This window comes from Pongo pygmaeus, chromosome 8, assembly GCF_028885625.2.
Source record: "Pongo pygmaeus isolate AG05252 chromosome 8, NHGRI_mPonPyg2-v2.0_pri, whole genome shotgun sequence".
Taxonomy (NCBI): domain Eukaryota; kingdom Metazoa; phylum Chordata; class Mammalia; order Primates; family Hominidae; genus Pongo; species Pongo pygmaeus.
In genome coordinates, this window is record NC_072381.2 from 113,286,523 (window position 1) to 113,300,591 (window position 14,069).

The following is a 14,069-nucleotide window of genomic DNA, read 5'->3' on the forward strand; positions in this document are numbered from 1 at the left end:
TGCTAAGGTTTATTATGTGATGTAACAATATAATCTATCTTGGAGAATACTCTGCAGAAAATTCTATTGCATTGTTGTCTATTTCTGCCTTCCAACCTGCTAATAGTTGCTTAATATATTTAGTTGCTCCAATGCTGAATGTATATATTTATAATTATAATATCCTTGTAATTAATTGACCCCTTTAGTATTATATAATGATCTTTGTCTCTTGTTATATAGTTGGTGACTTAACGTTTATTCTGTCTGAAGTATATCTATCCCTGCTCCCTTTTGCTTTCTATTTGCATGAGGTTTCTTTTTCCATTCCTTCACATTCAGTATATGCTTTTCCTTATAGCTGAAGTAAGTTTCTTAAAAGGTGATATATAGTTCAGAGTTTGGGCTTTTTTTTGGTTTAGTTTATCCATTTGTCCACTGTTTTTTGATTGGAGAATTTAATCCATTTACATTCAAGGTACTTACTGATAGATACTATTACCATTTTGTTCATTGTTTACTTTCTATTTTGTAGTTCCTTTCTTGCTCTCTTACTATTTTCCCTTGTTACTTGATGATTTCCTTTAATGGTATGTGTCTTAGTCTGTTTGTGTTGCTATCAAGGAATTCCTGAGGCTGGGTAATTTATGAAGAAAATAAGTTTACTTTGTTCCTGGTTCTGTAGGCTATACAAGAAGTATGGTGTCAACATCTGCTTCTGGTGAAGGATTCAGGCTGCTTCCCCTCATGGTGGAAGGTGAAGGGGAGCTGGCATGTGAGATCACATAATTAAAGAGGAAGCAAGAGTTGGGGAGGTGGAAGATTCTTTTTAACAATCAGCTCTCACAAACTAATGGAGAGAGAATTTACTCATTGCCTTTAGGACGGCCCCATGCCGTTCTAAAGGGATCTGCCCCGTGATTTGCACATCTCCTCTTAGGCCCAGCCTCTAACATGGGGGATCAGATTTCAACTTGAGATTTGGAGGGGACAGATGTCCAAACTATCAGTATATTTGGATTCCTTTTTCTTTAGTGTATCCATTAGAGTTTGTGTTTATGATGAGACGTACATAAAATATCTTATATAACAGCTTATGTTAAGCTGTTAAAAACTTAAATTCCAACATACAAAAATTGTATCTTTTACCTTCCACCCACATTTTTGATGTCAAAATTCACGTTTTATATATTGTGTATCCATTAACAAATGATTGTACCTATAATTACTTTCAATACTTTTGTCTTTTAATCTTTATGTGAGTTAGGTGATTTACACACAACCATTATATAATATTCTGAAATTGACACTACACTTTTACCAGTGAGTTTTGGAATTTTATGTTTTCTTGTTAAATAACATTCTTTCATTTTAGTTTAATTTCCCTTTATTTTCAGCTTTCATTTGCCTTTAGTATTTCTATTAAGTTAGGTCTAGTGGTGATCAACTTCCTCAGCTTTTGTCTGGAAATGTTCTCTTATTTCTGAAAGACAACTCTTCCAGATATAGAGTTCTTAGTTGATAGTTTTTCTTCCTGCTTTTTTCTTTTAGCACTTTATTCTCCCACTTTTTTCTAGCCTGCAAGGTTTCTGCTGGGAAATCTACTGATAGCATTATGGGAGTTTCCTTAAATGAGTTTCTCTCGCTGAGAAGCTTCTCTTGTTTTCAAATGGTCTACAACTTTGAGTTTCAGGATGCCCATAATCCTTAATTTTGTAAAACATGAAGTGTAAAGATGACTAATCATAAGTCTCCCCTACCTGTGCTCCACATACTTTCTCCTTTTCTGATTTTTAACAAGATAATTCCTACTATCCCTTTTGTCTGTGTTTGGACCAAAGTTAGTAGTTTAATGGTCTGGCATTCCTGTTCATTAAAGTTATACTATGGGGTAAGGAATGATAAAGTACCTTCACTTTTTTATTATAACCTACCATCATGAGGATCTGCCTACCAGATATAGGCACTCTCACTACTAAAACCAGGGGGTCATCTTGGTAGGTTACTTTTCATCTTTCTTAATAGGTACATGAGGAACATGCTTAGCAGGTTCTCCTCTGCAAAAACAAACCTATGACATCAGAAAAGCCAGGAGACAGTCTGCTGGAAACATCCCAGTGCATCAGGACCAATGAAGTTAACATTTTTCTTTTCTGGACTAGAGATGAAGCACAGATGGAATGAGAATGTGTCTGGACTTCCCTTTTGTGTTGGCTTTTTGAGAACTCAACTGAGTCTAAGCAATCAGAACATTCTGTTTGGTTTTGATTTAAAAGTCAACTATACGCCATTATCTCAAATTAGCCACTCCCCAGAGGATATGGCAAAGTTTTCATCCAATCCACAAAGTTAGTATTGGCCATGATGAAATGATGCAGCTGCTTCTCTTAGTGGTAATGCTTTTGAGGAGATATGAGAGGCCTCTTTCCAAAATGATCACTTCTGTGTTGAAAGGTCCCTTCTTCCTGCCTTGTTAAATAGCTCCATAAACCTATATATTTCCAATTCTGTTATTTTTGATAATTGTAAAAGATCAAGTAAAGCCCTACATCTAAACCTACAGGACTCCAGTATCAGTGTGAGAACACGATAAAGCAACTGGCAATTGTCTTTCACACTAAGTTAGCTGTCTAGACATCACTTATTTACGTGAGTCACAATCTATTTACTAAATTTTCCTGATACATTTCACTTAGAGTGTTTGTAAAATAAAATGAATTCTGATTCCTTCTATTTTGGCGATTGGTTCTGTAAGTCTGCTGAGGAGTAGGGGTACTGCCACTCTTAACAAGCACCACAGATAGCTGATCTAGTTGTATGAGCATGGGGCCTTTGTGCTGTCCGAGTTACGCACTAACAAACACTGGGCCCCAAATTACGTGACTGGAAGGCACACCTGGGACTCTGATTCTTGGCCCTGAGTTCAAGTGCATTAAAAATGTTCTTCCTGATATAGAAACTCAATTTCCAGGAAAATTCCTGACATCAGAGGAAAGGAGCAGCTGAAGCCCTTGGTGGGCCCATTGTTCTACCAATAAGTGAAACAACCCAAAAACTTCGTGTTGGTCATAAAGATCACCAGGTAAAACATGTTAAGTTTAAATTTGAAAGGTAGTATTTACATAAACACGCCAACTTTTTAAATTTTTTTCCAGCTGTCCAGCTCTAACAGGATCGGATCCACTTGTCCTCATAACTATGCTCACTTATGCAAAGAAGAAACGGGTAAAGTTACTACCCCAACACTTGGAAAATAAAACACTGCTGAGGGAATTTAGAGGTGTTGTATTCTCCATTTCCATTTCTCAAAGAGAATAAACTTGGTGTTACTGAAAACTTACCATAAGATAGGGATTAAAATAGGGAGTTCATTCGGTAAATTATGGTGTATTCATTCAATAAGATATTGTGATGCAAGCATCATGATAATACTTATAATTGGTAGTGGCATGGGAAAATAAAATATAATAGTAAGAGCAAAATGCAGATCCACATGTTGTATAATTCCAACAGTCACACGTGTGCACATAATCATGTATGGAAACACGATCAAGATATAAGGTATTAAAATTTTTTTTTGCAATAGCTGGGTTACGAACAGCGTTTATTATTTAGATGTTTTCAAGGTCTCTTACTAAAATTTAATGCATCTCCATTTTGTTCATAATAAAAAATAACATGCTTTTCTAATCATGGTTCTAGGACTCAAACTATTGGTAATATTCAATGCCTCCAGAGATAATCAGGGAAGCTTTTAGAGAACCAATCCCACAAGGACCCTTGAGAACATTCAGAAACACCTAATGTCATGCCCTGTTTCATTCATGAATCCAAACAAAAATCCCAAAAGGCAGAGCAGGTAAAGGAGCTGAGACAATAACTTGACAACAACTTTAAGAAAGTGATGATTTTTTACAGTATTTGTCAATATGCAGAACAGTTTAGGAATGAAATTTATTGAGTCCAGAGGCAAAACAGATAAAAGTCACTAGGGGGCACAGGAAGAAGTTTCTAACAATTAGACCTCCCGAGGGCAGCTCCCCAGGCATGTCAGCATTCCAACTGAATCAAGAGGATGATATCGTCTAGGATGCTGGTGAGGGGAATGAATGCCTGCAGCAGATAATGGCATTAGAAAACATGTAAACTCCCTTCCCCAGCTCTTGAACCCTAAGGTTTCAGAATTTAAAACTTGAGTTTTTATTTGGCCAAGCAAGTCAAGACAGGCATGACTATCTACAACTTATAGATGAGAAATTTAAGGCTCAGAGAAATGAAGTGAATGCCCGAAGTGATACAACTGAAAAGTGGCAGAATCACTAATTCCCGAACCAATGCTCTGAGCACTGGTACTCAATTAACAAAACACATACATGAGGCTAGGATATCAGTAATTCAGGGAGATAGACCCCCCTGAATGGGAGACAGAAAGAAGCGCCACTTTCCTTCCATCTTTGGCTTTTGTGCTAGTCTACCGTCCGCAAGAGGCATCTTCATGTTTCATCCAGTGCCATAGTTTGCCAGGAGAAAGGGTCACAGCTGAGGCCACAGTCCTATCCCTAAGCTTTCTTCTGTGAGAGGCCCTTTGAGTTCCCTCAGGCAGCTCAAAGCGACTTACTCTATGTAGCACTGGCACTTGTGTTGGCTGGGTCTGAGGTTGACAGTGGGAACTGCTAGAACAGGAAGGGAAAGGCCATGTACCTCCACGTGAGTGAAGCAACACCTGATTCCCTGAGTGAGGAAATGAGTCTGCTGTATGAAAGCAGGAACCTTCTACCTCTGGTTTCAGGAAACCTCCTGTGGTCAGAGGTACGTGGCTCCTGAGAAAATATGTGAAGCATTCCCGCCAAAGAAAAGCCAGGAACACAGAGGACTAAGGAGGAAGGGCAGTCCTTTTTGATTTTGGTTTCTGCCAGTTTGGCCTTGCTGCAGTTGCTGCTGCTCTGCTACACAGAGAAATCTGGGGAAAGAACAAATGAGGAAAACAAGTCAGGTAAGATAAAACTGGAAGTATTAGATAGATTTTCCTTTACTTTGGAGACAGTCATAGTGTTAACATTTGTATTAGCAGTGTACTCAGCATTGCAATTGTGATTGCTGATATTACTCGAGTCAGGGTTTAAAAGAAATAAAAGTCATGCTGATTAACATTTATTGAACAAATACCAGGTGACAGGCACTCTGCTAGAACACTTTTAGATGTGTTGATTTATGTCAGTCTCTTGAAAATCATTTGAAATGGCTATTATTTTTGTGCTTATTTAAAGATAAGAAAATATACACAATGAATTTTCAATAACTTGCCCAGGTAAGCATTTAGTAACTGGTAGGACTAAGAATCAAACTCAGGCACTCTCACTCAGAGCCCATGCTACACTGGACAGCAGTATTACGCTTGCATCCCAGATGCGAAAACTAATGGTTGAGTGACTTGCCTAAAAGGGCATTAGTTTGCCCATTAGTTCATTTGCAAACGAATGAATCACAAATCAGAACTAAAACTAATTACCTAGATCGGGTCTGAGATCTTTCTCCAGTCACCAACAGTGTCTCCTAGCACCTTACAAAACTCCTTGACTCAAATTTCCTGAACAAATTCTCTAGACAAGATTGACAGATTGAACCAAACATTCACTGGACATCTGGAGTGAGCTAAGCCCTCCCTGTGCCAGCCGCTCTCATAACTTATGAATTCTTCACAACCAGCCAAATAAATGGGTATTTTCATTTCCACATTTATGAGTAGTACCATATTTGAGGTTGTAGAATTGATTAACAGCAGAAAATGAATACGAAGTCAGTATCCTTAGTCCAGAGGCCTCTACCTCACATCTCAGTTTGCCTCCACAAATCAAGAGTTCTTGAAACACAGTGGTTAGAGCCATTTAAACTTCAATCTTTCTCACTTTGACCTTAATAGAATGTTGTTAAAAAATTTCTCTAGATGTCTTAGCCTTTAGTAATTAAATGGAGCTCATAAACTAGGTAAGCCCTGCTCTATTGTAATGAGCCCCTTTACTCTCCCTCATAATTTTACTGATGTCTGCAATCACTTTTTGCAAAAGCAATGTCCTTAAGGAAGCAAGTTGGCTTCTCTAGCCCCCATGTGATCTTCTCATAGAACAAGGGATCCAAACACACAACTCAGGTCAAATGTAGAGGCAAGCATTTCCAAAAGGAACAGAATGGATTATTTTTAATCAGGATGAGCCTTTGGCGGGGGTGGGGGGCAGAGAGAGAGAGAGAGAGCGCGCGCGCAAGCGAGCAAGCAAGAGACTTTAATCACACAAGCAGTCTGTGTGTAGGAATGAACTCAGCCAGCTACTGGCACTTAATGAATCTCAGGTTTTACACCGATGCTCTCAGTGAAGTACTGAAATCAGCAGCATGAGAATACTAGCATCAAGAAAGTGTAAAACAGTGGTCTGTTTTCAGAAGAAATTAAATTGAACTGGAACCCAACTACTCACATTAGAATGGCAAGGGATTCACTGGACAGAGATCTTGAGTATACAGAGGTGCTAACTCTTGGAATAACTTCATTACATCCTCAAACAGAATAAAATAGTCCTGAGACTGTGTTGCTATCCATCAGTGAAGGAAAGTCTTTGCCAAAAAAGCCTTAAGACTTTTACTAGTTTACTATTACTATTAATAGCAACACTTCAATCAAAAGTTTTGCTTTCTACAGAGTCTGTTAAGCTGGTTTCTTAATTAGGTTTTTCCATTAGCCACATTCACAATTTCCAGTAGCAATGCAGCATTAAACGTCATTGCTGTGAATCACTGGGTCAACTGTCAGTCACACATTCTAATTGCTCTTTCTATACCACTTCTCGCATCCTCTCAGTCTCTTACATCAAGCCCCAACTCAAATCATGTTATTTACTGAGATACTTGCATGAAGGATAAATCTGAAGAAAGCAGGATGCAAGAGAAGAAAATTAATGGAGGAGCACCCTCATTTCTAATTCATTTATTCATTCCTAATTGAATAAACAAAACTTTCTTTATAAAAGTCCTCAGGGATTTGTTGGTATACAGGACAGACTGATAATTTTATGGACTGGACAGAAAACTTTGATTCCCTCTATCTTTTTAACGTGAAAAAGAAAACCTTGTTATGGAACAAACACGTAGTCTTTTATGACAACCGAGCCATATTAAGATATTTCAAGAAAGGGTGGGTATGCATCAGAAATGATTTTGGTAGTAAGAGACTTAGTGGATAGAACTGGCTTAGCAATTTTATCCAGTAATTCAGTTACTCACCAATTCTCTTGACTTAACTCATAAGGTTTATAGCAGCCATTGATTCACATACTTTTCTTGACCGTCCGCATTAATAACGTACACCTCATTCAGGAAGCTTCAGAGAGATGGCCAGATGATACAAGGGTTCAGGAGTAGCAGCTTTTCTTTGGTGCTACCATGTGAAGATCATGAGTTTACTGTGGACCTCACCAACCTTGAGAAAGGCTTTGCTCAAGAATATGCTGGCCCGTGTATCTGATCAACACGTTCTCCCCTCAGGGAAAGATAGCATGAGTCCTTACTCCTGTACTTCTGCTCAGAATGACTTGTAGGGTTAAGCATGGGATTTGTATTTGACATCCAGGGCAGACATTGTAAGGAACCACCCCAAGGAATTGTTATTCAGCACACAGGACTCAGTCAGGCAACAAGAGATTATTCGTATCAGGGGCTGCTGTAGGGTTATCATTGATTTAAAATCCTGCAGTAAGGCCAGAAGCCAGATGCCATAGACAATGCTTTTGTTCCCCTCAATTTCACATATTGAAATTCTAACTCCTAACGTGATTGTATTGGGGGGGGAATGGCAGTTGATTAGATCATGAAGGTAGAGCCCTTATGAATGGCATTAAGTGCCTTTATAAAGGAGACCCTGGAGGACTCCTTCACCCTTTCTGCCATATAAGGATACAGAAAGATGATGTCTGTGAATCAGGAAGGGAACCCCTCACCAAACACCAAATCTGCCAGCACTGTGGTCTCAGACTTCCCGGCCTCCAGAACCCTAAAAAAATGGATGTCTGTCATTTATAAGCCACTCTGTCTATGGTACTTTGCTACAGCAGCCCAAATTGACTAAAACACAAACACACACACACACATACTATTCTCATGTGCAAGTGTAGCCAAGCTGAAAGTAGGTGCATATGTAGACACACAAACACATGCACACACAAAATTACCTTCAGCAGTACTGGAGCTCCATCTACCTTGCAAAGTACCAACAAAAGCAGAGTCGAACAGCATTTCTTCCTTACTGGCACAACCCCACATCCCGCATCCGTGACTTTCCCCTATCATAATGCATAATGCCATTATCCACTCAACTGCCATTGCTGGAAACATGAGCATTTTCCTCCTTGACTGTTTTCCCCACCTTCCTTTCTAGCTTCCCCACAAGATCACTAAAATATATCTTACAGTCTATATCAAATCTTCTTTAATCTATGTCAATGCATATTAATATTTCACTTGCTAATGCTGCCAACCACAATTTCTTACCTAGATTGTCCTTCTAAATGCTCTCTTCACCTCCATTCTAGGACATCTGTATGTTCAGGTTGTTTCACAACAAGACATTTGCTGATTTCTGAGGATGCATAGGAGCACAATCTCAGTAGATAGCAAAACAATCATGTAAAATGTTTTAATAGTTTTATTGCACACACACAGCAAAAATATTTCAAAATAGCACAAATATGAAAGGAATGGTTAAAAAATTTCCTCATGATCTAGGCGAGAGGTAAGCAAACCTCTCCTGTAAAGGGCCAAATTGCAAATATTTTAGGCTTTGTAGAACATACTGTCACTATTACAGCTACTCAACACTGCTGTTACAGCCCAGAAACATCTATAGACAATATGTAAATAAACAAATGAGTGTGGCTGTGTTCCAAAAAACCTTTATTAAAAAAAACCAAGTGGCAAACCAAATTTGCCCCGCAGGACAGTTTGCCCACTCCTGTACTAGACCATCAGTCTTATGGCCCAAGTTAACAATTGTTAACAGTTTCTTGTAAAACACATTGCTGTTTATGTCTTTTAAGCAGCCCCAGCTAAACAATATGTAGCTTTTGCAGACAGCAAAAATACAGTGGTTCACCTGTGCTATTTTTTTTCAAAGAGGGAAAAATGACTAAATCACTATTTTTTCTATAAAGAAGAGAAGTACAATGTGGCTTGGGTACATACCAATTACCTTTTGTTCAGTGGCTCTGGAGAGTCAAAAAAGGACAAAAACATTCAAGGTTTTTGGCCACCACAACTATTCAGTGAGTTCTAAACTAGTTTTTACCAGAAAAAAATTGCCAATACTAGTTTGATGCTTGGATGAAGCATGTAAAGTATCTAACTCACCTGACGGCAAAATCACAGCATAAGCCCTAATGAGAACCCTGGCGTTCTGTGGTTTGACCTAGAAATTTAACCACTACAGTGAATACTGTTTCAAAAGGTAACATGCATTCTGAGCCAAACAAGGAAAAAAAGAAAAAAATGTTTGAAAATTCAGGAGCCACATGAATACACCTTTGCAAAAAAAACAAACTATGGGTGGCCTGTGCCCTGCAATCTGGTGCACATTTCATGGGTAATTGAGTAGTTCAGTGTAGCATGTGTGAATCAAAAATTCAGAACTTCCACCAAATGTAGAAAAGTATGTTAGTGTATTAGGAAAAATTATTGTGACTACAAGGCTCATGTTTCACTTTGGTACTTTTTAAAAATATTGATCATTACAAGTTCTCCATGGTCATTACCTTTCTTTTCTGTGATTCTCTTTGTATCTCTGAATCTCCATGTTTCTGACTTTGTCTTTCTCTTTCTCCATCTTCTCGGTATCTCAGTATCTGTCTCACCTTCTCCTCCAATTTCCTTTGCCTTAAGATTTTTCCATTTAAGCAGACGACCATTTAATACCTCCCCTCCATGAGTGAGGAGTTATAGGAAGAGTACCTTTTTCTAGTACCTTTTGAAGAAGTCATGGAGGTTATGGGGCTGGCTTGAAATCAGCTTTAGGAGGTTCGATTCCTTCCTTTTTTGTTCGGGTTTCATATAGACGGGTTCTTCAAACGTATGGTAGGGTGGGGGGCATCCGTATAACCACTCTAGGCTTGTGGAGGGTTGTTCAATTATTGGGATTTTTCGTTTTGAGGCGAAGGCTTCTCAGATTATGAAGATTATTAGTATTACTGCTGTCAGGGAAATAAATGACATTGCTTGACTTGCTATGTATACCTATGGCTAAGTGCATGTGTGTGTACATACATTAATATCTATGCATAGACAGATTAATATCAAGATTAAGCTAATGTCAGATTTAAATTGAAATATATTTATATCTATCCATCCATCTATGTATGTATCTACCCATACATATTCTCTTTGTTGCAAGCACAGCTCACCAGAATGTCTAAAAACTGTATATGGTCTTGTTGGTGCAAATACCTTCAAATATGTCTCTTCTGTAAAGAAAAAGAAAACTCATGAAGGAGTGAAAATATCTGCTATTACTCATTCAGAAGAGAAAAGAGTGATCTTCTTGCCACCTTTGTCATCAAAACTAGCCACCAACCCTAGCAATTAGACATTTGTCAAATCTAGTTGCCTGAAGTATAATGAGGCTAAGTTCACCATTCCTTTTTTCAGCCTGCAATTTAAAAAAAGTAGTTTATGTTCATAAAATAAACATCAGAAGATACAGGAAATTTTAAGGATAATCAAAACCCTCAGCCATAATGTGGTAACATTTAAGCCACATCTTTCCACATTTTTACAGCTTCATTTTACAAAAACAAAAATGTATTCAACAAAATTGAGATCCTTTTATGTACCAGTTGCCCAATTAGATATTTGGGAGGCATAAGAGAACTCAGTAGACAAAAGTTTTGTCTTGAAGTCTTAATGTTTTTCAAATTTATGATTTTACTTTGTTTTTGCTGCATATATTTTACAAGCCATTACATATAGATTCTATATTTAATGACTATATATTATTCTCATTCTTGTGCAAGGTCATAAGTCTTATTATACTTTTCTGCACCAAGTAAAAGAAAAACCAGCATAAATTTAGTATTTACTCTGGGCAAATAGTTACAAATGTTGTAAGGGAGATGTAAACAACAAAACAGAACAACAAATACAGTAAGAAATAGCTCCAGCCCTCAAAGAGGAAAAGGGAAAAAATAGAAAAGGGAGGGAGCACATTATAAAAAGATAGTAATATCAAAAGTGATTTTATATATATATATAATATATATTTCTAAGTTGTATTAGCTATTATGATCATGATTGTTAATAAAATGACAATAACAAAGTAATATCAACATCTAACATTTGAGTGTTTTTATGTGCCAGTCACTATTTTAACTGCTAGATATCAACCTATATAAGTCTCATAACAAACTTGTTAAGGGTATTTTTTACATATGATGGCACAGAGTCACAAAGTTATATTCATGAAGTCACTAGGCTAATAAAAGTTGGAGAAAGACTTCGTATCTAAAGGCATGTTTCCAGAGTCGTTGCTACTAACCATTACGCTACAGCCAAAAGACCGTACCCCTTTATCCTCACAATGCATATATTATTCATGCGGATATCTAGGTATGATGGTTCCCTGTAACTCATTCCAATTACAAGAATTACTAAGCAAAGTGCTTATTTTAACAATAAAAATATCCCTTTCCAGGAAAAGGCATTGTCTCCTCTTGCTAAAGAGCTGGCAGGACATCCTGCATGTGCAACAATAAAATCCTCTAGGAAATGGTTTTCAATCTTCGGTATTTGTAAGAATCATCTAGGGAGTTATTAAAACGTGAATGTACCTGCTTATTCTCCTGGTCCCTCCAACAGAATACTAATTCTGGAGTCTCAATTTAGGTAATGCAAATACAGGCAAGTGAAGTCCACACTGAATAGCTGGTTTAGTAGCCTATGAGAAAGCCCAGGACCTTCCTAGTTCAAAATCCATCCCACTCGGCCAAAGCCAGGGAAAGTCTTTGGCCGACTTTCCCAGGGGGACTGGAGACAGCATTTCTAAACCAGAGTGACAAATCCTCTAATGATTGTATTCAAAAGTGCCAAGAGAATTAAAGAGGTCAACAAGAACTTTTACTTTCCAAACAGGAGAGCCCTACATCAGATGGCCCACGAGTTTGGGTTCTGTGATTCTGGTTAGGAAATGTGACCAGAACCATCAAACCTTTGGCTCAAGGGCACAATCTGATTAGCCAGTTACCTGATACCATGCCTTAGTAGCCCTGTCTTAAAACAAGTATGCAGAAGTCCATGCTGTCTCTCTAGCCTCAATGGCCAGCATGGAGAAGTCAAATGTCAAGACCCCGTATTTTCTTCCTGGAAAACAGCTAAAAAAAAAGGATACACATGAATAACGCTGTATGAGTTAGTCATAGGGATAGACAGAGGGCATGAAAGAAAATAGGTCAGTAACAGAATACGTGACACGGGAAAGAGGCACACTTAGATTTTTCCACTCACACCAAGAGTTCTCTCTACTATCCCTTCTCAATGGGCTTAGGAAGTCTCCTTGTAAGAAACTTTTAGATAAACCCATATGCAACTCAAATATCTGCTCTGCCACTTTTTAGATAGCTAGTTTGGGGCACATTTCTTAACTCCTCTGAGCCCCAGTTTCGACAGTTTGCAAGGAGATAATACCTACTTTACAGGGTTGCTTTGAGGATTAAATTGACTAATGTAATATTATGTAATGTGCTTGCAGAAAATTGCTCAAAAGATGTAATTTTTAGCTTCTTTTATAATGTGGATAGCCTATGTGGCTAGAGCAGGAGTTGCTCTAGTATTCAGCAAACTCCCCCCATCCCCATTGCCAACCCTCAGCCCCCATCAGGTACAAGAAAAGCTAAAGAAAAAAAATGGATAGCTTCAATACAATGGTGTCAGCATTTAAAATAACATTCACATCAATGGGCAATGAATAAGTGGTTTGTACAGTGTTACTATGCGTGTCATCCCAGCTTGTTATCTGGCATTTGATTTCTCTATGAGAAATGGCATTTGATTTCTCTAACTTCTAATAATTTTAGGCAAGTGAAATCTAGTAAAGCCAGGTGAAGTTGGAGCATAAACATTGGAAGCACTAATTATAAAGAGGGTTGTCAGAGAAAACAGTCAACTTGGATAACTTAAAGCAATGAAGTTGTCCATGCTGTCCCTCCGGGGTCAGTAGCCAGCAAGGAAAAATCAAATGTCACCTCTCACACATGCTCCCCAGATAACAAGCTGGGGATGACATACATTCATAACAGTGTGCAAACCACTTATTGTCTTCCCTCTTCTCATCTTGCCTCTATTACCTTCCTTCTTTTCACCTTGCACTACACATAAGTTGGATAAATAGGTGAGCAGGCACCTCGCTCGCAGTAAGTCTTATTAGTACCCTGTAAGGTCAGTTTTTAAAGGTGAATAAGTAAACTCAGGAGTCACCCTAGACTAAGCAACTTGCTCTAACACAGCACAGCACATATAACTTGTATATGTTCTCCTTGAACTCTTCTTCCAAATGGTGGTCTCTTATGGGCAGAAGCAGACTTCAGCCAAAATAGAACTATGAATAACACTGTCTGTCCCCAGATCATGTCAAAACAAACTCCAAGCAAGTCCAGGTATCAGTAGAATGCTGCATCCTAAGTTTCAGTCTCTTCTTCCAACAACTGATACATCAGCAGTTCTTCTGTTTCATCTCCCATATAATATGATATCTGTCCTATCACTTAAGACTATGATGATTAGCACGCTTAGGACTATGATGAGAATAAAACTGAAGTAATGTGACAAAATTCTTCAGAAATGAAGCATTTAGAAAAAAAGCAAAAATGTACCTTACTGATCTAAGGGTGGTATAGAAACATTCCAGAGATCTATAGGAATCTTTTATGTACATGTAGGATTTCCTTCAGAGCATTCTGGTCCTTTTTTCCCCTATCTATATTTTAAATTAGACCGTTCTTTCACTATAAAACTTGCACAGTAAGCTTTCACCTTTGTTTCTTGCCAATCTTTGACTATTGCATCCA

The 14,069-nt window shown here is 38.1% G+C and overlaps 1 long non-coding RNA gene across 1 annotated transcript; it reads right to left on the bottom strand.

Annotated features, from left to right (window-relative positions):
- Nucleotides 1-3,558: 3,558 nt before the first annotated feature.
- LOC129006801 (uncharacterized) lies at nucleotides 3,559-12,464 on the bottom strand. Its single transcript, XR_008492078.2, has 3 exons — nucleotides 9,771-12,464; nucleotides 8,515-8,602; nucleotides 3,559-4,939 (listed from the first exon to the last, which is right to left on the bottom strand). It is a non-coding gene; the product is annotated as an uncharacterized LOC129006801 (long non-coding RNA).
- Between the last annotated feature and the right edge of the window lie 1,605 nt (nucleotides 12,465-14,069).